This window comes from Oryzias latipes, chromosome 2 (genome assembly GCF_053564925.1).
Source record: "Oryzias latipes strain Hd-rR chromosome 2, Olatipes_Hd-rR_3.1".
NCBI classification, from domain to species: domain Eukaryota; kingdom Metazoa; phylum Chordata; class Actinopteri; order Beloniformes; family Adrianichthyidae; genus Oryzias; species Oryzias latipes.
Genome location: NC_136238.1, coordinates 20,222,915 through 20,244,495, shown reverse-complemented (window position 1 = coordinate 20,244,495; position 21,581 = coordinate 20,222,915). Strand labels below are relative to the sequence as shown.

The following is a 21,581-nucleotide window of genomic DNA, read 5'->3' as shown; positions in this document are numbered from 1 at the left end:
GTTATTGAAGCCAATTTCTACCCACATGCCGCTGTTAGGCTGATACTAAGTAAAGAGAGAATGGAACAATGTTTTTGACTAAAAGGGGCAAAAGTATTGTGAATGAAAGACCAGAGTGGTCACCTGCTGTGATTGTGATGTGAAAATGTGTCTCTCCTATATGTGTGTATGAAGACAACAAACTTAGCATTTCTACTGTTCTTGAGGTCCAACTGTGTTCTGACAAAAAAGCCCTGGAGAGCAACAAAGAGTAGAACTATGACCACCATCACTTCTCAGCTGTGATCGTATAGTGGTTAGTACTCTGCGTTGTGGCCGCAGCAACCCCGGTTCGAATCCGGGTCACAGCAAGATGTTCAGAAATTCTGAATAATCCCTTTCTGTAAACTTACAAGATTTTATCATGAACCCCTTCAAAGCTGTAAAACTTTACATCTTCTTGGAGCAAAAACACATCCAAGATGCCAGAACTTGGCTGTCTGGACTCCACATGCCCAATAGCTTCAGTCTGTTGGACAACACTTCCGCAACTTCAAAATGCTTTGGAACTTCAATTAAACTGTGATTATTTGGGGTTCATTCATGTACACTAAACAATGAGAATTTCAATGTCTATTACGTCACGCCTGTCCAAGGGCGGAGTGAGTTATTACTTGTCCCTGACGGCCTACGATGCTGCTGGAGTTGGACGGAAAGGCCATTGTGAGCCCTAACCCAACTGAAAAAAAGATAGTCTTAAGAGTATTTGTTGTGAAAGATGTAGGTGAGTCATACAGATTTTCAATGATTTTAATCCCTGCTATCATGTTGACTGTTCAGGGGCTGTTCATGTGATCAGTGCATGTTCCTTGTGCTGACCGTCCAGGGTTGCGTATTTTTTTTGCTGCAAAGGCCTATGTAACTGAAGGTCAAAATTGTGCTATAATTAGAATATGGCTTAGGAGCTCCGTACAACAGCATCATCTGTACATCAACTTACAAGAGAATACTTCACAAAACACTTACCATACGCATAACAATCATAGCTTCTGCTTTCAACAAGCCTAAAGGGAACTCTCAAACACACCTGTACTCTCCTTATGAATGCAGCCACTCCTCTCTACGACCATCCATGGGCATGGATAACCCAAAAAGCCACAGTAACCGTACAGGTGCACATGGCTTTAGCTTTAAACATCTATGGCCTTTAGTCACCAAGTTCCCATCCAAGTGTCACAGCAACACACAATTCTGTGCATTTGAATTGATCTCACTGTCAGATTCTTCTACCAGTGAAAATCTGAATAAATAGTTAGCACCATATGCTACTTATGCAGTGCTTTACTACCTTCATAGAAGGCTTGCTTTAAATTCACAGTCCCATTCCCCAATAGACACACACATTCACACATTGCTAAATATTGGCGCCAACCTTAAACGACCAGGACAAAAACAGGATTTAATGACTTGCCCAAGGACCCTTGGACAGATGGGAAGGCATGGTGGAAATGAGCCTGTTGTTTTTGTCTTCATTTTGGTGTCACTTTCAGACTCAGTAAAAACATCGGCAATGATAGAGTCTTCTTCTTGAAGGTTGGTTTTTTTGTCTCACACCTTGGTGTTCCAAGATCTCTATGGTGTTTTCTGTATGGTGATTAAAGCCAGTTTCTACCCACATGCTGCTGTTAAGCTGATACTAAATAAAGAGAGAATGGAACAATGTTTTTGACTAAAAGGGACAAAAGTATTGTGAATGAAAGACCAGAGTGGTCACCTGCTGTGATTGTGATGTGAAAATGTGTCTCTCCTATATGTGTGTATGAAGACAACAAACTTAGCATTTCTACTGTTCTTGAGGTCCAACTGTGTTCTGACAAAAAAGCCCTGGAGAGCAACAAAGAGTAGAACTATGACCACCATCCCTTCTCAGCTGTGATCGTATAGTGGTTAGTACTCTGCGTTGTGGCCGCAGCAACCCCGGTTCGAATCCGGGTCACAGCAAGATGTTCAGAAATTCTGAATAATCCATTTCTGTAAACTTACAAGATTTTATCATGAACCCCTTCAAAGCTGTAAAACTTTACATCTTCTTGGAGCAAAAACACATCCAAGATGCCAGAACTTGGCTGTCTGGACTCCACATGCCCAACAGCTTCAGTCTGTTGGACAACACTTCCGCAACTTCAAAATGCTTTGGAACTTCAATTAAACTGTGATTATTTGGGGTTCATTCATGTACACTAAACAATGAGAATTTCAATGTCTATTATGTCACGCCTGTCCAAGGGCCGAGTGAGTTATTACTTGTCCCTGACGGCCTACGATGCTGCTGGAGTTGGACGGAAAGGCCATTGTGAGCCCTAACCCAACTGAAAAAAAGATAGTCTTAAGAGTATTTGTTGTGAAAGATGTAGGTGAGTCATACAGATTTTCAATGATTTTAATCCCTGCTATCCTGTTGACTGTTCAGGGGCTCTTCATGTGATCAGTGCATGTTCCTTGTGCTGACCGTCCAGGGTTGCGTATTTTTTTTGCTGCAAAGGCCTATGTAACTGAAGGTCAAAATTGTGCTATAATTAGAATATGGCTTAGGAGCTCCGTACCACAGCATCATCTGTACATCAACTTACAAGAGAATACTTCACAAAACACTTAACATACGCATAACAATCATAGCTTCTGCTTTCAACAAGCCTAAAGGGAACTCTCAAACACACCTGTACTCTCCTTATGAATGCAGCCACTCCTCTCTACGACCATCCATGGGCATGGATAACTCAAAAAGCCACAGTAACCGTACAGGTGCACATGGCTTTAGCTTTAAACATCTATGGCTTTTAGTCACCAAGTTCCCATCCAAGTGTCACAGCAACACACAATTCTGTGCATTTGAATTGATCTCACTGTCAGATTCTTCTACCGGTGAAAATCTGAATAAATAGTTAGCAGCATATGCTACTTATGCAGTGCTTTACTACCTTCCTAGGAGGCTTGCTTTAAATTCACAGTCCCATTCCCCAATAGACACACACATTCACACATTGCTAAATATTGGCGCCAACCTTAAACGACCAGGACAAAAACTGGATTTAATGTCTTGCCCAAGGACCCTTGGACACATGGGAAGGCATGGTGGAAATGAGCCTATTATTTTTGTCTTCATTTTGGTGTCACTTTCAGACTCAGTAAAGACAGCTGTTGTGATAGAGTCTTCTTCTTGAAGGTTGGTTTTCTTGTCTCACACCTTGGTGTACATAGATCTCTATGGTGTTTTTTGTGTGGTTATTGAAGCCAATTTCTACCCACATGCCGCTGTTAGGCTGATACTAAGTAAAGAGAGAATGGAACAATGTTTTTGACTAAAAGGGGCAAAAGTATTGTGAATGAAAGACCAGAGTGGTCACCTGCTGTGATTGTGATGTGAAAATGTGTCTCTCCTATATGTGTGTATGAAGACAACAAACTTAGCATTTCTACTGTTCTTGAGGTCCAACTGTGTTCTGACAAAAAAGCCCTGGAGAGCAACAAAGAGTAGAACTATGACCACCATCCCTTCTCAGCTGTGATCGTATAGTGGTTAGTACTCTGCGTTGTGGCCGCAGCAACCCCGGTTCGAATCCGGGTCACAGCAAGATGTTCAGAAATTCTGAATAATCCCTTTCTGTAAACTTACAAGATTTTATCATGAACCCCTTCAAAGCTGTAAAACTTTACATCTTCTTGGAGCAAAAACACATCCAAGATGCCAGAACTTGGCTGTCTGGACTCCACATGCCCAATAGCTTCAGTCTGTTGGACAACACTTCCGCAACTTCAAAATGCTTTGGAACTTCAATTAAACTGTGATTATTTGGGGTTCATTCATGTACACTAAACAATGAGAATTTCAATGTCTATTACGTCACGCCTGTCCAAGGGCGGAGTGAGTTATTACTTGTCCCTGACGGCCTACGATGCTGCTGGAGTTGGACGGAAAGGCCATTGTGAGCCCTAACCCAACTGAAAAAAAGATAGTCTTAAGAGTATTTGTTGTGAAAGATGTAGGTGAGTCCTACAGATTTTCAATGATTTTAATCCCTGCTATCCTGTTGACTGTTCAGGGGCTGTTCATGTGATCAGTGCATGTTCCTTGTGCTGACCGTCCAGGGTTGCGTATTTTTTTTGCTGCAAAGGCCTATGTAACTGAAGGTCAAAATTGTGCTATAATTAGAATATGGCTTAGGAGCTCCGTACAACAGCATCATCTGTACATCAACTTACAAGAGAATACTTCACAGAACACTTACCATACGCATAACAATCATAGCTTCTGCTTTCAACAAGCCTAAAGGGAACTCTCAAACACACCTGTACTCTCCTTATGAATGCAGCCACTCCTCTCTACGACCATCCATGGGCATGGATAACCCAAAAAGCCACAGTAACCGTACAGGTGCACATGGCTTTAGCTTTAAACATCTATGGCCTTTAGTCACCAAGTTCCCATCCAAGTGTCACAGCAACACACAATTCTGTGCATTTGAATTGATCTCACTGTCAGATTCTTCTACCGGTGAAAATCTGAATAAATAGTTAGCACCATATGCTACTTATGCAGTGCTTTACTACCTTCCTAGGAGGCTTGCTTTAAATTCACAGTCCCATTCCCCAATAGACACACACATTCACACATTGCTAAATATTGGCGCCAACCTTAAACGACCAGGACAAAAACTGGATTTAATGTCTTGCCCAAGGACCCTTGGACACATGGGAAGGCATGGTGGAAATGAGCCTATTATTTTTGTCTTCATTTTGGTGTCACTTTCAGACTCAGTAAAGACAGCTGTTGTGATAGAGTCTTCTTCTTGAAGGTTGGTTTTCTTGTCTCACACCTTGGTGTACATAGATCTCTATGGTGTTTTCTGTGTGGTTATTGAAGCCAGTTTCTACCCACATGCCGCTGTTAGGCTGATACTAAGTAAAGAGAGAATGGAACAATGTTTTTGACTAAAAGGGGCAAAAGTATTGTGAATGAAAGACCAGAGTGGTCACCTGCTGTGATTGTGATGTGAAAATGTGTCTCTCCTATATGTGTGTATGAAGACAACAAACTTAGCATTTCTACTGTTCTTGAGGTCCAACTGTGTTCTGACAAAAAAGCCCTGGAGAGCAACAAAGAGTAGAACTATGACCACCATCCCTTCTCAGCTGTGATCGTATAGTGGTTAGTACTCTGCGTTGTGGCCGCAGCAACCGCGGTTCAAATCCGGGTCACAGCAAGATGTTCAGAAATTCTGAATAATCCCTTTCTGTAAATTGACAAGATTTTATCATGAACCCCTTCAAAGCTGTAAAACTTTACATCTTCTTGGAGCAAAAACACATCCAAGATGCCAGAACTTGGCTGTCTGGACTCCACATGCCCAACAGCTTCAGTCTGTTGGACAACACTTCCGCAACTTCAAAATGCTTTGGAACTTCAATTAAACTGTGATTATTTGGGGTTCATTCATGTACACTAAACAATGAGAATTTCAATGTCTATTACGTCACGCCTGTCCAAGGGCGGAGTGAGTTATTACTTGTCCCTGACGGCCTACGATGCTGCTGGAGTTGGACGGAAAGGCCATTGTGAGCCCTAACCCAACTGAAAAAAAGATAGTCTTAAGAGTATTTGTTGTGAAAGATGTAGGTGAGTCCTACAGATTTTCAATGATTTTAATCCCTGCTATCCTGTTGACTGTTCAGGGGCTGTTCATGTGATCAGTGCATGTTCCTTGTGCTGACCGTCCAGGGTTGCATATTTTTTTTGCTGCAAAGTCCTATGTAACTGAAGGTCAAAATTGTGCTATAATTAGAATATGGCTTAGGAGCTCCGTACAACAGCATCATCTGTACATCAACTTACAAGAGAATACTTCACAAAACACTTACCATACGCATAACAATCATAGCTTCTGCTTTCAACAAGCCTAAAGGGAACTCTCAAACACACCTGTACTCTCCTTATGAATGCAGCCACTCCTCTCTACGACCATCCATGGGCATGGATAACCCAAAAAGCCACAGTAACCGTACAGGTGCACATGGCTTTAGCTTTAAACATCTATGGCCTTTAGTCACCAAGTTCCCATCCAAGTGTCACAGCAACACACAATTCTGTGCATTTGAATTGATCTCACTGTCAGATTCTTCTACCGGTGAAAATCTGAATAAATAGTTAGCACCATATGCTACTTATGCAGTGCTTTACTACCTTCCTAGGAGGCTTGCTTTAAATTCACAGTCCCATTCCCCAATAGACACACACATTCACACATTGCTAAATATTGGCGCCAACCTTAAACGACCAGGACAAAAACTGGATTTAATGTCTTGCCCAAGGACCCTTGGACACATGGGAAGGCATGGTGGAAATGAGCCTATTATTTTTGTCTTCATTTTGGTGTCACTTTCAGACTCAGTAAAGACAGCTGTTGTGATAGAGTCTTCTTCTTGAAGGTTGGTTTTCTTGTCTCACACCTTGGTGTACATAGATCTCTATGGTGTTTTCTGTGTGGTTATTGAAGCCAGTTTCTACCCACATGCCGCTGTTAGGCTGATACTAAGTAAAGAGAGAATGGAACAATGTTTTTGACTAAAAGGGGCAAAAGTATTGTGAATGAAAGACCAGAGTGGTCACCTGCTGTGATTGTGATGTGAAAATGTGTCTCTCCTATATGTGTGTATGAAGACAACAAACTTAGCATTTCTACTGTTCTTGAGGTCCAACTGTGTTCTGACAAAAAAGCCCTGGAGAGCAACAAAGAGTAGAACTATGACCACCATCCCTTCTCAGCTGTGATCGTATAGTGGTTAGTACTCTGCGTTGTGGCCGCAGCAACCGCGGTTCAAATCCGGGTCACAGCAAGATGTTCAGAAATTCTGAATAATCCCTTTCTGTAAATTGACAAGATTTTATCATGAACCCCTTCAAAGCTGTAAAACTTTACATCTTCTTGGAGCAAAAACACATCCAAGATGCCAGAACTTGGCTGTCTGGACTCCACATGCCCAACAGCTTCAGTCTGTTGGACAACACTTCCGCAACTTCAAAATGCTTTGGAACTTCAATTAAACTGTGATTATTTGGGGTTCATTCATGTACACTAAACAATGAGAATTTCAATGTCTATTACGTCACGCCTGTCCAAGGGCGGAGTGAGTTATTACTTGTCCCTGACGGCCTACGATGCTGCTGGAGTTGGACGGAAAGGCCATTGTGAGCCCTAACCCAACTGAAAAAAAGATAGTCTTAAGAGTATTTGTTGTGAAAGATGTAGGTGAGTCCTACAGATTTTCAATGATTTTAATCCCTGCTATCCTGTTGACTGTTCAGGGGCTGTTCATGTGATCAGTGCATGTTCCTTGTGCTGACCGTCCAGGGTTGCATATTTTTTTTGCTGCAAAGTCCTATGTAACTGAAGGTCAAAATTGTGCTATAATTAGAATATGGCTTAGGAGCTCCGTACAACAGCATCATCTGTTCATCAACTTACAAGAGAATACTTCACAAAACACTTACCATACGCATAACAATCATAGCTTCTGCTTTCAACAAGCCTAAAGGGAACTCTCAAACACACCTGTACTCTCCTTATGAATGCAGCCACTCCTCTCTACGACCATCCATGGGCATGGATAACCCAAAAAGCCACAGTAACCGTACAGGTGCACATGGCTTTAGCTTTAAACATCTATGGCCTTTAGTCACCAAGTTCCCATCCAAGTGTCACAGCAACACACAATTCTGTGCATTTGAATTGATCTCACTGTCAGATTCTTCTACCGGTGAAAATCTGAATAAATAGTTAGCAGCAGATGCTACTTATGCAGTGCTTTACTACCTTCCTAGGAGGCTTGCTTTAAATTCACAGTCCCATTCCCCAATAGACACACACATTCACACATTGCTAAATATTGGCGCCAACCTTAAACGACCAGGACAAAAACTGGATTTAATGTCTTGCCCAAGGACCCTTGGACACATGGGAAGGCATGGTGGAAATGAGCCTGTTGTTTTTGTCTTCATTTTATAATAATACATGTTAATCACCATGTTTTCTGTATGGTGATTAAAGCCAGTTTCTACCCACATGCCGCTGTTAGGCTGATACTAAGTAAAGAGAGAATGGAACAATGTTTTTGACTAAAAGGGGCAAAAGTATTGTGAATGAAAGACCAGAGTGGTCACCTGCTGTGATTGTGATGTGAAAATGTGTCTCTCCTATATGTGTGTATGAAGATAACAAACTTAGCATTTCTACTGTTCTTGAGGTTGTTGGAAAATATCTTTCGCTCTGAGATTTTTCCACGCATGTTCTATTAGTCGGCAAAGATATAAGACCAAGATTCAGCCGGATAAATTCACAGAAGGTTTATTCCCTAACAAAAGTTCTAAGACAGAATTAAAACAGATCTGGGTCCTCATTTTAGAAGGCCTTCAAAACGCAAGAAGTTACAGGCGTTTTACATGAAAGGCCACAAGACAGAAGAAGACAATAAAATTATGCTCTGCTCAGACTTTTAAAGACAATTAGGGTTTCCCTCCTCCCATGGAAAACATGACGTCGAATCTCCGCCCTGGAACACTTGCATTGGCTGATCGATGATCCGTCTCCTCCTTCAGCCAATCGTAGAGGGTCATTCTCCGTGACCAGTTCCTCTCGTCAGGGAATGACTTCAAAGGGACACCTAGTGTTGCAGTAAACTCCGTCCCTTCCTGTCCACAACAAATCAGATTGACAGCAGGAAATCCATGGAGGTTCTGGGTCAAAGTTCAGTCTTTTGTTCTTCTTGAGAACTGGACATCCAGAGCGGTTCTCACAGACATACTCTATTCCTCAGGTGGTTTAGATTAGAGTGCTGGCTCCATTTCTGCTGGCCAGTGCCCCGAGAGGTCAGCATCCCCCGAGAGGTCAGCATCCCCCTTCTCTGTAGGGGAATGACTGACAGTTGCTGTCCATAGGTCACATCTCAGGAATGTGAGGTCAGGATGCACGGAGTTCAGTTAAAGCACACACTTTAGCTATGGAATAAACTAAAAGTGATATATGTAAAACAGAAAACGTAATAAAAAAAGACAGAGAAACCCTTCTAAAGTTAGGACCAAAAATATAATTTCCTTCAAGGTCCAACTGTGTTCTGACAAAAAAGCCCTGGAGAGCAATAAACACTAGAACTGTGACCACCATCACTTCTCAGCTGTGATCGTATAGTGGTTAGTACTCTGCGTTGTGGCCGCAGCAACCCCGGTTCAAATCCGGGTCACAGCAAGATGTTCAGAAATTCAGAATGATCCCGTTCTGTAAACTTACAAGATTTTATCATGAACTTCTTCAAAGCTGTAAAACTTTACATCTTCTTGGAGCAAAAACACATTCAAGATACCAGAACTTGGCTGTCTGGACTCCACATGCCCAACAGCTTCAGTCTGTTGGACAACACTTCCACAACTTCAAAATGCTTTGGAACTTCAATTAAACTGTGATCATTTTGGGTTCATTCATGTACACTAAACACCGAGAATTTCAATGTCTATTATGTCACGCCTGTCCAAGGGCGGAGTGAGTTATTACTTGTCCCTGACGGCCTACGCTGCTGCTGGAGCTGGACGGAAAGGCCATTGTGAGCCCTAACCCAACTGAAAAAAATATAGTCTTTGGAATATTTGTTTTGAAATATGCTTTGGTTTGTTTGTGAACAAATCCCACATAGACCAAAAGTTGGGCCTTATCTGCGACATATGTGGACTCATCAATTTCTAATAAGATGCTTTCTACTCTCTGCAAAGCATCCTCAAGCTGTGACAACACATCAACTGCTAATATTTTTGATCTTCTGATAGTGGAGGTGGCTGACTTTGGGATTGGCTTAATTTTGTTAGTGAGTTCATATTTTTGTGTCTGCCTTCCAGGAAAATCTCTGCAGCAGCACTCAAGCACTCTTTTCTAAACGTCACATCACTGAAAGATTTTCTACATTGCCCTAAAATCCATCTAATCCGCAGTGCACACTCATGCACCCGTTGCTGTGCAGGAAAAGAGTGAAGAGTCAGGTTGATCTCTCGTATTGGACTCTTAGTTGGTTTTATTTTCTGCTCTCTCATCTCAGACTTTTGACATTTTATTTATTGGTCATCTGCCTTTGAGAAAAATCCAAAAAAAGAGAAACAAACATAAAATATATTTTTTTATTGTACAACTCTGAGGCTCCAGCTTGTCAAGATCTCCAAGATCCTTCTCACTTGATGTTCCCAATTCCCTGTAGGATAAAATCAAATATAAACAATTTCAGCAATCCAATCTGTTGAATTACCTTTAAAAAAAGTTTTATAGTTGATAAAAACTGGCAAGGAAAAATATATTTGGATAACCTCACATAGTTGAAAGAACAAGTTATAACAACGTTATATTCTGTAATTGTGCAGAGATTTCTGTTTTCTCATCCAAAACAAATTTACTCCACACTTGGGTTCATGCTAAAAGTTATTTCTTTGGTTATGAATTCAGGGAGGATTTAGAAAACAACAACCAAATCTGCAGGTGATACACTGAGGAAGATTATCACAGAGAATAGATGTAACTATCATCCGGATGATTGAATGATGGATGAAACTGGCCACTTCTGGAAGACGATAGCACTGGAAGTGGCGAATTGCCCGTCGCTCAAATCACGATGTGGGACCTCTCATGCTCCTTGTTTTAAGGCACAGAATAGAACTCCTAATGTGTGTTATAAAGTACGATACGGTTCAATCTTTTCAATGTCTATTATGTCACGCCTGTCCAAGGGCGGAGTGAGTTATTACTTGTCCCTGACGGCCTACGCTGCTGCTGGAGCTGGACGGAAAGGCCATTGTGAGCCCTAACCCAACTGAAAAAAATATAGTCTTTGGAATATTTGTTTTGAAATATGCTTTGGTTTGTTTGTGAACAAATCCCACATAGACCAAAAGTTGGGCCTTATCTGCGACATATGTGGACTCATCAATTTCTAATAAGATGCTTTCTACTCTCTGCAAAGCATCCTCAAGCTGTGACAACACATCAACTGCTAATATTTTTGATCTTCTGATAGTGGAGGTGGCTGACTTTGGGATTGGCTTAATTTTGTTAGTGAGTTCATATTTTTGTGTCTGCCTTCCAGGAAAATCTCTGCAGCAGCACTCAAGCACTCTTTTCTAAACGTCACATCACTGAAAGATTTTCTACATTGCCCTAAAATCCATCTAATCCGCAGTGCACACTCATGCACCCGTTGCTGCGCAGGAAAAGAGTGAAGAGTCAGGTTGATCTCTCGTATTGGACTCTTAGTTGGTTTTATTTTCTGCTCTCTCATCTCAGACTTTTGACATTTTATTTATTGGTCATCTGCCTTTGAGAAAAATCCAAAAAAAGAGAAACAAACATAAAATATATTTTTTTATTGTACAACTCTGAGGCTCCAGCTTGTCAAGATCTCCAAGATCCTTCTCACTTGATGTTCCCAATTCCCTGTAGGATAAAATCAAATATAAACAATTTCAGCAATCCAATCTGTTGAATTACCTTTAAAAAAAGTTTTATAGTTGATAAAAACTGGCAAGGAAAAATATATTTGGATAACCTCACATAGTTGAAAGAACAAGTTATAACAACGTTATATTCTGTAACTGTGCAGAAATTTCTGTTTTCTCATCCAAAACAAATTTACTCCACACTTGGGTTCATGCTAAAAGTTATTTCTTTGGTTATGAATTCAGGGAGGATTTAGAAAACAACAACCAAATCTGCAGGTGATACACTGAGGAAGATTATCACAGAGAATAGATGTAACTATCATCCGGATGATTGAATGATGGATGAAACTGGCCACTTCTGGAAGACGATAGCACTGGAAGTGGCGAATTGCCCGTCGCTCAAATCACGATGTGGGACCTCTCATGCTCCTTGTTTTAAGGCACAGAATAGAACTCCTAATGTGTGTTATAAAGTACGATACGGTTCAATCTATTGCTTTGAGAGAAAAAACCTTTATGTTGAGAAATCTTCCAATGCTCTTCAATGAATGTTTCAGAAAGCCTCAGAAATGTTCAGGAGGATTTTTGATGAGAATTGATCAATGACGGACATTCTTCAACTGTGGCAGAGGTTTAGGTGGGTTGTGGTTCTCCGTCTTTGAAGATCCTGCATAGAAGACGGGGGGAAATTCTGAAAACAGTACTGTGATTCAGTGATGACATCATTCAGTGATGACATCATTCAATGACTACATCATCAAAGGATGACATAATATGATGTCATCCTTTGATAATATTACATCATATCATCAAATGATGACATGCAATGATGTCATTTTACATCATGGCATGATGGGATTTAAATGCATAAATACTCCCCAGAGATTAGTATTCCTTCAACTCAAGAAGACACAAAGAAAACAAATCAGCTATCAAGAATGAGAAAAATGAGGCAACAGGAAGAAAAAGTCAAAAAACTCTGGTCCGATATTGTTGAAAATGAGAGTGACATCGTCCTGGACGACGACTTTTATAACATGATTGTCTTCCCCGAGGAAAGTTCCAGAGAGGAGACCAGTCAGGACTCTCTCATCCCCCAACACAATTCATCTCAAATCTCTGATGGTGACAGGCAATGTAGTCAGAGTGACTTTGAAGCTGATCTGGAGGTCAACAATATGATGTCCCCTGACAATAGCTACACCCATGAGCACAGTCTGGACTCTCAAGACAATTCATCTCAAATCTCTGATGGCGACAGGAAATGTAGTCAGAGTGACTTTGAAGGTGATCTGGAGTTTTACTACTCAATGTCCCCTGACAACAGCTACACTGATGAGCAGACCGATGAGCACAGTCTGGACTCTCCCACCCCCAGAGAATATCCATTTGGACCCTCTGATTCAGATAGTGAGGATGACAATTCAAGTGATTCTGATTCAGAAGACTCACTATCAGAGGAGTCTCAAGAAGAAACTGACGTCAACGATCTTAATGGATTGATCTCACAGCGCAATAAGCTAAAAAGCTGTTTAGCTAAGAGGGAAAGGAACATCGCAAAAAAACTGGACCTCCTTAAGAAATATGAGCAGGAGGCACTTAAGGCTGATGAAGACTGGTTGTTTTCTGAAAAAAGTATTGAGCAGGAGCGGCACATTAGACAAGAGAGGCGAAAGGAAATCAGAGAACTTGAGGAGAAGATCCAAAATGTGACAGAATTCCTCAAGGTGGAAAAGAAACCAAGCTACTCAAAGGGTTACAAGACAGTTTTAGAAGAGACAGAAATGGTCACAAAACAACTGCTTGAAATCAACAACCTAAATTCACACATGGAAGATCAAATTGGAAAACAAAAGGAGAAAAGAGAAAATCTTGAAATTCAGGTGGTAGAGATGGTCTTTCTGTCCAACTTAGCGACCAATAGAATCAGCAACCAAGCAGAGACAATTGTGTGTGCACCTCAACAGAAGACCTCAATCCAGACGGAATTTGATAGACCTAAAAGTGCCTCTGGATTGAACCAAATAACAGCCTCAGCTTGTTTGGAATCACAAAAAAGTATTTTTACTATTGGAGCTGCACCTAAGAAAACGACCAATAGGAGAGGAAAAAATAAGACCATTAGCCCTAAAGCAAAGCCGGACGCCTCTTCTCAACTGCTAGACACACTGAAAGTGAATCCACCACATCAGTTCAGTTGGGTTCAGTCAGAAGAAGCAGCCGTTAAAGTCAGCAGCCAGGCTAAATCAAGTGGGTGTGCACCTCAGGAAAAGTCTTTTGAACAACAAAGTTCTTTTGCAAAGAAAGTCTCGACATCGGACAAAGTAAAAGCCTCCTTGTTGTTAGAACCTCAGAAGACTATCTTTACCATTGGAGCTGCACCTCAGAAAACCACGAAGAGAAGAAAAACTAAGAGCATTTGCCCTAAAGCAAAGCCGGACGCCTCTTCTCAACTGCTAGACACACTGAAAGTGAATCCACCACATCAGTTCAGTTGGGTTCAGTCAGAAGAAGCAGCCGTTAAAGTCAGCTCCAATGCAAGCAGCAATGCATAGGTGTAAATATTAGATAACATTAGCTAGTAGGAATATAAGTAATTTTGTAATAAAAAGGTGTGACAGGTTTTCTACATGTATTTATATTATTTTATTTAATATTACAAATTGTTAGTGTTTTTACTAAGATAAATATAAGTTGTCATAAATTCATTTTAAAGATTTATTTTTTATTTGGAAGTAGAGAAACATGTCTGAAGTTGATAAATATTTGTAAGTCTTTGTTTTTATATATTTTTCATATATTCATTTAGTTAGTTTATCTATGTTTGACCTGACGTTTCTCTTGATCTTTGTTTTAAAAAGTATAAATATAACACTAAAAAAATTAATTTATATACAAATATGCAAAAATGTTAGGATATATTGTCACAGATAGAAAGATAGACTCATAAATATATCTACATAAAGAGATTGTTTTAGAGCAAAAAATAGTGATCCATGAAATATCCAAAAATATATAGAGATAAAGTTCTATATGAAAAGAGATTTATGGCCAAACATGCAAATATAAATACAGAGCCCTCAGTAAACCAACTTTAAAGTGCCTTGAATAGCACAAGGGTAATAAGGTAATCACTATATGAAGAATAGTTTTTGTGTTCTTGTGTGCATTAGTGGGTTCTCTCCGGGTGCTCCGGCTTTCCCTAGATTCTAAAAAAGACTTTTAAAAGTGAATTAGAGGCTAAGAGCGCCATCTGCCCTCGCTGTCTGCATCTACGCCTTCTCTCTCTGTTCTGTTCTCTCTGTTCAATTAGTAAGTAATTGATAACAAATAAATAAAAAAATACAAAATAAAATATAATAAAAAACAAATGAGTAAATAAATATATAAATAAATACATTCACACATGCACACATGCACACATACACACATACACACATACATACATACATACATACATACATACATACATACATACATACATACATACATACATACATACATACATACATACATACATACATACATACATACATACATACATACATACATATATAAATAAATCAGTCACCAAGATATTTAGATAATGAACCAAATTAAAGCCGGGCAGTCTTGTGGGTTTTCTCCCAGCATTTCAGTTTCCCCACAGTAATTGTTAGTGATTGGCTAGCGACTGATAAATATCCCCTCCCTGAATCGCCACCTTATCGTGGTGGAGTGGTTTGCGAGCCCGAATGATCCAAGGAGCCAGTACCTGGGTGGTGTTCCACCTCAAACTGGTCCTGGGAGACGGGCCAGACTAAGGGCGATTCAAACAAAAACCTTTTCATTACTAGATCCACCTACTCCCCCCAATAAGAGTTACCAGTGCCCCCACCCTGGAGCCAGACTAGTGAGTTCTTGTCTGGTGGCTTTTAATTGCTCTGAGGCAGTGGCCAGTGGGGCAGTGGCCAGTGGGGCAGTGGCCAGTGGGGCAGTGGATAGCAAGCATGTTGTCCTGAAGGCCCCCCAGAGCAAAGGAACTTTTTCTGCACTTCCTCTTGAGGCTTTGGTTGCTTGTTGGTGGTCGATGATGGGGCAGGACGAGCCACAGTGGGACACTGGCTTTATCCCCCTTTGGTTAGACGCTTCACATTGGATCATTCAATCGTCTATCTCCAATGAGTCCCCAATCCCCCCAAAACACAAACAAAGAACTCCTTCCCCGTGTCTTTGTGGCAGAAGAGACATTCCCACTGCAGAGAAACCGGATACAGTCATTCCCTGGGCGCCTCCTTTTTCAATAGAGGTGCATATTTAACTACGTCCTCTCACCAGCCCGGCTGCTAGTGAAGAAATCCTTCTGGATGCTCTCTCCACAGTGGGGTCTGTATTGACGCCTGACTGAAGATCCACAGCAGAGTGGGAAGTTCTCGTGTTCTGCACAGCTTCATCAAGTCTTCAGCACCACAGGAACCTGCAGTGATGAGGCTGGGGTAACTGAAGACGAGCTGCTGCACGAGATAAAATAGGTTGCTGCCAACAGAGAGGCTCTCCAGCTGAGAGACTCCTTCATGATCCACTTTCCTGCAGAGGGAGCAGACCCATGGCACCTCCAGAATGGGGTTTTCTGTCCTCCAAGGACGGACAAACAATGGCTCTTTTGAGAGCCACCCACAAAAACTTTAAGAGTTTGATTCTCTCTTTTTCACAGTTTATATTCCAAATGTTTAAAGTCCTACATTATTTGAAAAGGTATTCATTTTCTTCTGTACCGTTTTTCCGTTTCGGGGTCACGGGGCTGCCGGAGCCTATCCTGGCCACTTGTGGAGTGGAGTTGAAAAGGTAAGAGTTTAAAACAGGTTAAATAGTACATATGGACCGGAGCAGAACTGCCCCCTTCATAAAATCACAATGCCATAGGTGCAGGATGCTGCTCAGTAGCATGAAAGCAGTCACCATTGATATGTATTACTGGGTTGACGGTCACGTGACATACTGGCACATGTTTTACAATCAACCGCAAAAATTACGACAGCAAAATTTTACGATCAAGAGGAATTGTCTTGCACAGATTGGTTATCACATTTTAATAGAAAGAAAACAGGCTGGGAAGTGTGAGGTGGATGCTAGCATAATAGTTTGGGTCATTAATGTAGAGTTTTATTAAGAAAGTGACTATTCGCAGATAATTTGTAAATACGAGAGGCCAGTGCTGAACCTAGGGATGGCTCGTTTGACACAACGCTTCGGCGCGCGGTTGACCTTCATGAAACAGAGTGTTTCGGCACAGTGTTTCGGGTCGTGTGTCAACTAGCGCAGATCACGTGGTGGATGAAGAATGACGCGCCAAATGATTCGTTTGGTCGAACCACGCTTCAGATGTCACTTGTGTTTTGAACAGTAGTAGCCCTATCTAGAAATGCGAAATGAATCCTGAACGTTTCCCGACCAGTTCCATTGTTTCCCCTGTATTGGAATCAGCGTCAGTTCACTGCACTATACCATGGCTCCTATTAAAAACGTTCTGTGGCTCAGGATCATTTCAACTCGGTTTTTCCTAATAAAACACTACATCATGAATGCTGTGTATCAAAAAAAAAAACACTGCGATGAATATATGATGTGTAGAAAATGTATGTTTTAATATCTTATTCTTCATTATGTTACAGCTTTATCCTTAGTGTGAAGTGAACTTATTTTGAACCATCCAGATTTATGGTCGTGTGACATTCCTTTTTGCTTTATGGTTGCAGCATCCTGTGAAGACATAGGGTGTTCTTTGTGCAAAGTTAGGTGTCTTCCATAGCTGCAATAAATATGCCATGGTCTACATCCGTACCATCTGGGTTGAAGATTCTTCCCCTGGGAAAGTGTGAAGATTCGTGTTCTCATGTGGAGGTTGAAGCTGACCTTTGCTCTGGATACCGGTAAAAGGAACCTTGAGTTGTCCAGGAATGATTTACTCTGACCAGATGGGGACTCTCTTGATCATCGGACTGTGTGCGCCGGTGAAATGGGCCCCCGAGAGGCGGAGCGGATCCGAAGCTGGCAATCGTCAGCTATTGGCCAGAGGAAGCAGGCGGGCTATCAGCTGATGAATCAGAGCGACCAGGGGTGGAGGACCAGCGACCATGCTCTTTCCGGAAGGCGGGGATTCAAACACATCTTAAAAAGACTGTTTTCAAACTATTCCATTGTTCTTAGGAAAATCTACGAGTAATTCGCATGTAACTTGTGCGTCAGTAGATCTTTACTTGAGAATCCAGATATATCTGCATTAATGTTTTAAACTGTGCTTTAGAACTATTGTCAGGGAAATAAACTCTGTGTATTTTTAAACCGGTTGAATCCTTGTTTGTTTTACCACTCTCGACTATCGAACACGCATGGATGGAAAGAACTGAAAAACGGACGATTTTCTTTCCTTCAATTTTGGTGACCTCGAGACGTGAAGTCGGGGGTGAATAGGAAACGCGGACCAGACCGGTTGGACCACATCATAGTGGCTTATTACGAGATTTCTGAGACTTTCGACGTAAAGTCTGGGGATGCTTCCTGCCATGCGGTCGACTTCTTCAGAGGCCTCATTCATAATCATGGTGAGCAGAGCCTTTTGTAAAGTCTGCGTATTGATGATCTCAAATTAAAGGAGAAGTCGATTGTATGGGTGGCACAGTGTACCCTATACGAACGAACGGGCGAGCGCACCCGAATAAATAAGTGTTGGGTTCACCCTCCCTAGAACAGCGAATTGAACGGTGGCAAAATATACACTTTGGGCGGCAGTAAAAAATTTTGAAAAATTGGACAATTATAATTATGCAGGTTTTTCGTCTGTTCGGCCTGTACAAAATTGAACGTTGGCAAATTGGGAGCTTGTGATATTTGGAAAGCAGCAAATTGACTAGGTTTGCGTCTGTTCAACCTGTTAAGAAATCCCTTACAAAAAACAGAGTTATTTTAGGAACTAATTTTGCGCGTCTAGGATTTTCGGAAACACCAAGGAGGCTTCGGCCTCTACAAATTATTTTTTTATACGCGGAGAGAAACCAAAGAAGGATTCAAAATAAACATGAGCGCTGAATTTGACAGAAGATGAGGAAAATTGTGCATTTTGTCAGGACAAAAACGACAACATGACTTGACGACTGACTGATGACAATACAGACGTGATCGCTGATGAACGGACTGAATGTATGAGATTTTGGAGACGTGACTGCTTATGAATGAAATGTATGCATGAGATTTTGGAAAGTATGGGATGAAAAACTGTCTGAAAGCAGCGAATTTTGGCTTTATTTTACATGTTTCTGTGTGAAATGTTTTCTCTATGGACGTGGCCATCTTGTTTCGAATTAGCCAATAACGGGACGTTTTAGTTTCTTTCGAATGCGTCGACAGCTCTGATTGGCTTTGTTTGTACCATGTGGTCGGCGTGACGGCGTCCATGGAGACCGAAATGTTCAACCTGCGCTAAACTTTCACGTAACAAGGCTTAAGAGTTTGCGAACTAATTTGTGGTAAAATAACAACTGACATTGTAGTTATTGAGCGTGGTCATGACCTCGGTTGTAAGACGTCGATAAAAACAAATTTCAGTGGTCTTAGTTCGACGAAAAAGATTTTTAAGTAGAAAGGAGTCTATGAGCAGCGCTTCCGATGGAAGTTTCAGCCACAACAGCAGCTTGACTACAGCTGCAGCCTGCAGCAACATTATCTGTTCTGCCTCTGTTCGAACGAAAATAACTTTCTCGGGCATTTGCCTAAAGTTGGGCAAATCTTTCTAAAACACAGTAAGGTAATATCGGTCAAATATATTTTGTGTAAAATGATTTTGCAATTATTTCGGTTTTCTTATTTTGAATAAATGTCTCTACTTTATTTTGTAATTCCTAATTACCATGATTTAGTTAAGTTTTGCTAAAAAGTAATGTTATTGACACTAATTGTAAGTATTTGTTGGTTTAGATCCGGACTCCCTTTAAAAGAATGTTTGCAATGTTTAATTTATTTTGTATGTTTGTTTTAATATTTCCCAGATTACTTAGTGTTGGTGTTAAAGGGTTTATTGCTGTTTAAAGATGAAAGTTAAAGCAGATCCCATGTTTTGATGTAATTATAGTTTGAAGACAGTGTAAGTGGATGTTGTACAGAATGGGGAAAGGACAAAGCAGTGAATTAAAGTAGAAATGAACGGCATAGGAAGTGATAGAGGGTCTGTGGACACAGAAAGGTATGGTAAGGTAAGGAAAGGTGCTGGTTCTAGTAGAACAGAAGAAGGGAGAACATGAATGTTAATGCTAGTGATAAACGATTCATTTCAGTGAAATGGTTTATTTTGTTTATCTGTAAGGTGCCTAATTTGTTGTGTTATGTCTTTTGGTGTGGTTTTGAGAAAACGGTTAAAAGTTATTGTCTGCGTATTAATTGTCTGTGTTTTAACGAACCTGTTGTGGTTTAGAGTGTGAATTGTGTTTTTAGTTAAATAAGGAAAAGCTTAAATTGTGGAATTTTGTTGCTTTTAGCACTTCTCCAAATTCTTTTTGTAGGACAGCAAGTCCTTAATGGTAAGTCAAAACAATTTGTTTTTTTTTCTGGATTAAAGGTGAATGATTAGCTGCCAGTATGCACCAGAATGCATCTAAGACAATGTATTTTTCGAAGATTTTGCTCCACATCCGTCATATAGTTCAGAGAAAAGTTTAGGGATTTTTTCCTTTGCTGATTTTCATCATTGATTAACTGACTTTAGCATCCATAGTGTCATGGCCTGGCAGCTACTCCCTCCTCCCCCCTCCTTCCTGTGTTGCACGCGACCAGCTGGATCCACTCACCTCATCTACTCATTCCTTCATAAGCTCCTCCTGGATCATCAGCCGGTGCCAGTTCGTTGTTCCTCCTATGGTGCATAGTCTGGTCAGCTCATGTTTATGTCTCACGTCTCATTGCCTCACGCTCATAGTGTTTTTTCTCGCTCTGCCTCAGGACTTAAACCTATTGGATCCTCCCCTGGTCGCTGTCCTCCTACGCTGCTGTCTATCCGCCTCAAGAAACCTCCAGCCAGCCGCCTCTACTCGCCATGGTTCAAGCCTCGCCCACGCCGCAGAACTCCCTCAAGGAAATTCCTCCTCAAGATTTCTCCAGCTAGCCTTAGCTCTTTGACTAGAGATAAACCTGTCAAGACCTATTTCAGATTAAACCACTTGAAACTTACCATTGAGTCCTAGCCTCCTTCCGGGTTCCAGCATCTGGGTCATTCTGAACTCACGTCCGCATCATGACAGAACGAACTGGCCAAACCTCTGACCCAGCTGACCCGGAAGGGCTCCGCCATGCAGTTACCCAACAAGGTATTTTTCTGGGACTTCAGTCTAACTTACTCACTCGTATTACGTCTGTACAAGAGGATCTGGTTTCTCGCATCAACGGTATCACTCGGACTCTTAATGAATTTTCTGGTCAAACTTCAAGGCCCACTGTCTCTGCTCCGCCTCCTATTTCCGGCAACAACGCTACATCCGCTTCCACCCTCATCCCGGAAAATGTTCGACTACAGCCGGAACCTTTTTTCGGGGATGTTTCTGCCTGCGGAGGGTTCCTTCTGCAATGTGAACTGATTTTCCAACAAGCCCCCAGGTATTATCAAGCCGATCACACTCGTATCTCACTAATCGTGAACTCTCTCCGTAGTAAGGCGCTGCAATGGGCTCAAGCTTTCCTGGCCTCCCATCCTATCTCGCATCTCCCTTTCGAACGCTTCCTGGGAGAGTTCTGCCTCGTCTTCGACCGGCCTCGAAAGCAGGAGGAAGCCACCCGACGGTTGCTAGGTCTCAGGCAGGGTAACCGTCCGGTGAGTGAACATCTCATTGACTTCCGGATTTTTGCTGTCGAGGCTGGATGGCCAGATCCCGCACTCAAGGGGATTTTTTACCAGTCACTGAATGAGCGCATTAAGGATCATCTTTGCACCCAGCCCGAAGCAGGCACTTTCGAAGAACTTGTCACGGCCGCCCTGAGGTCGGACATCCGCCTCCGGGAACGCCTCGCTGAGCAGAAATGTAAGCCACCTCCATCCCTTGACTATCCCGTTCGCGACTTA

General features: G+C 41.6%; 1 long non-coding RNA gene and 4 other non-coding genes across 5 annotated transcripts; 4 read left to right on the top strand and 1 right to left on the bottom strand.

Annotated features, from left to right (window-relative positions):
- The first annotated feature begins 278 nt into the window (after positions 1-278).
- On the top strand, positions 279-350 carry trnah-gug (transfer RNA histidin (anticodon GUG)). The gene has a single exon. It is a non-coding gene; the product is annotated as a tRNA-His (tRNA).
- Positions 351-1,908: 1,558 nt separating this feature from the next.
- trnah-gug (transfer RNA histidin (anticodon GUG)) lies at positions 1,909-1,980 on the top strand. The gene has a single exon. It is a non-coding gene; the product is annotated as a tRNA-His (tRNA).
- A 1,558-nt stretch (positions 1,981-3,538) lies between these two features.
- Positions 3,539-3,610, top strand: trnah-gug (transfer RNA histidin (anticodon GUG)). Its single transcript has one exon. It is a non-coding gene; the product is annotated as a tRNA-His (tRNA).
- Positions 3,611-9,203: 5,593 nt separating this feature from the next.
- Positions 9,204-9,275, top strand: trnah-gug (transfer RNA histidin (anticodon GUG)). The gene has a single exon. It is a non-coding gene; the product is annotated as a tRNA-His (tRNA).
- A 9,308-nt stretch (positions 9,276-18,583) lies between these two features.
- LOC144988587 (uncharacterized) lies at positions 18,584-20,959 on the bottom strand. Its single transcript, XR_013652513.1, has 2 exons — positions 20,867-20,959; positions 18,584-20,666 (listed from the first exon to the last, which is right to left on the bottom strand). It is a non-coding gene; the product is annotated as an uncharacterized LOC144988587 (long non-coding RNA).
- Positions 20,960-21,581: the final 622 nt, after the last annotated feature.